Source organism: Gorilla gorilla, chromosome 15 (genome assembly GCF_029281585.2).
Source record: "Gorilla gorilla gorilla isolate KB3781 chromosome 15, NHGRI_mGorGor1-v2.1_pri, whole genome shotgun sequence".
NCBI lineage: Eukaryota > Metazoa > Chordata > Mammalia > Primates > Hominidae > Gorilla > Gorilla gorilla.
Window position 1 is genome coordinate 44,552,316 of NC_073239.2, and position 2,324 is coordinate 44,554,639.

The following is a 2,324-nucleotide window of genomic DNA, read 5'->3' on the forward strand; positions in this document are numbered from 1 at the left end:
CAAAAATTAGCTGGGCATGGTGATGCACGTCTATATCCCAGCTACTTGGGAGGCTGAGGCAGGAGAACTGTTTGAACCCGGGAGGTGTAGATTGCAGTGAGCCGAGATTGTGCCATTGCACTCCAGCCTGGGCAACAAGAGTGAAACTTCGTCTCAAAAAAAAAAAAAAAAAAAAGAAAGAAAGAAAAAAGAATGGCTAAAGTTAAAAAGGCTGGCCATGCCAAGTGTTGGCAAAACTATAGAGGACAACCAACATACATGCACTGCTAATGGTAATGGAAATTAGTACAATGACTCTGGAAAAAGGCTTGTCAGTTTTTAAAATATTTTGACGTATGCACCTATCATATGACTGCCAATCAATTTGTAGGGAAATGAAAGTATATGTACATAAAAAACTTGTACCAAAACATTCACAGCACTTTTTTATGGGAGAGAGGGACTAATAGTGAAGAGCATGTAACAATCAAATATTCATTAACAGATAAATGAATAAGCAAGCTTTGATATATCCATATTTTGAAATACTACAAGCAATAAAAGAAATGAAACTTTCATCCATACTATAAAATAGATTAATCTCCATAAATATGCTAATAATAGAAGCCAGATCAAAAGAGAACAATATGATATCATTTACCTAAAAAGAGGCATTAGAGCCTAGTAGTTAAGAGTGCAGCTTCTGGAAGCAAAATCCTTAGTATGATGTTTTGGCTCATTGTCTGCAGCATTTATTTTATGGGCGCTCTTGAGGTTTTTACAGAAACAATATGCCTCAGTTTACTCATCTATATAATGACTATATCGATAGTCATCTACTTTATAAAATATGGTATTTTATAATGTAATACTTTATAATATATATTTGATATATATTTTAAAATGTCTTTATTATATTTTATAAAGTATAAATAATATAAAATAATGTCTATAGTTGTTGACTTATAAAAATAAAGATTAAATGAACAAAAATATGTGAAGCACTAGTTTACTACCTAGAAAATGGTACATTCTAAATATTTTCGTGATTGTAATAAATAAATAAATGTATCCTTATAATGTTGTTTTATTAATAAACAAAAATTTATTTTTAGAAAAATGAATATTATAATTATTTTTATTTTTAGAATAAATAATAATGAATATTAATATTATTATTCATTCTTATATACCTTTGAAAAATCATAGGGTAAGATGATTGAAATTCTGTGTATAGCATCTCAGCAGATGAGATCTATAAGAAAGAACCATTGCACCCCCATTTACTTAAATCAGTTATAGTTTAAGTTGTTTGAAAAAAGTCATTTATTGGAATCACCACATGACATCAATCAAGAGCAAAGTGTGTAGAATACTGTCAAGTTTTTCTCCAAGAATTTATTTCTGTTTTCAATTTGCAACTCACTGAAGCAATGAACATTTTAAGAGCTCTACAACTAACAATGCCTGGGAATTTAAATATTTTCCACGGAATATGATTACTTCAAATGAAAAAAAAGGACCAGATATGATAATGAATAATTTACCATGCGTATATGGTACAAAGTAGAATCTTTAAAAATAAAGACACAAACAGCAACAACCACAAAAACCTCAATTGTTTCTGCTTTTGTTCTATTTTTAGTGAACTTAAAATTTTAAGAGAAACTCTTTCTCCTTGTTTTTTAACACGTGTAGAGAGAGGTGTGGAATATTGTAAAGCTTTTTATCTGATTCGGCCTGAGTCTCAGTAGATGAAGACTCATCGAGTTTAGTAGGCCGAATAGTTTTTCCTAAAAGATATGTGACGCGTTAATCCTTGGAATCTTTGAATATAATGACACATTAAACAGTGAATATTACCTTATATGGCAATGCTTGTGATTAAGTTAAGGACTTTAAGGGAAGGGGCTTATTCTGAAATATACTCACGGGTCTTTAATTCAATGACAAATGTTCTTCTTCTTTTTTTTTGAGAAGGAGTCTTGTTCTTTCGCCCAGGCTGGAGGAGTGCAGTGGTGCGATCTCTGCTCACTGCAACCTCTGCCTCCCGGGTTCAAGCAATTCTCCTACCTCAGCCTCCTGAGGAGTGGGATTACAAGCGCCTGCCATCATGCCCAGATAATTTTTGTACTTTTATTAGAGGAAAGTTTTCACCATGTTAGCCAGGCTGGTCTCAAACTCCTGACCTCAAGTTATTCGCCCTCCTCGGCCTCCCAAATTGCTGGGATTACAGGCATGAGCCACTGTGCCTGGCCTGAGAAATGTTTTTTTAAGAGTGAGTCAGAGGGAGACTTGACACACAGAAGAGGAGGCAATGTGACCAGGGAGCAGAGATTGGAGTG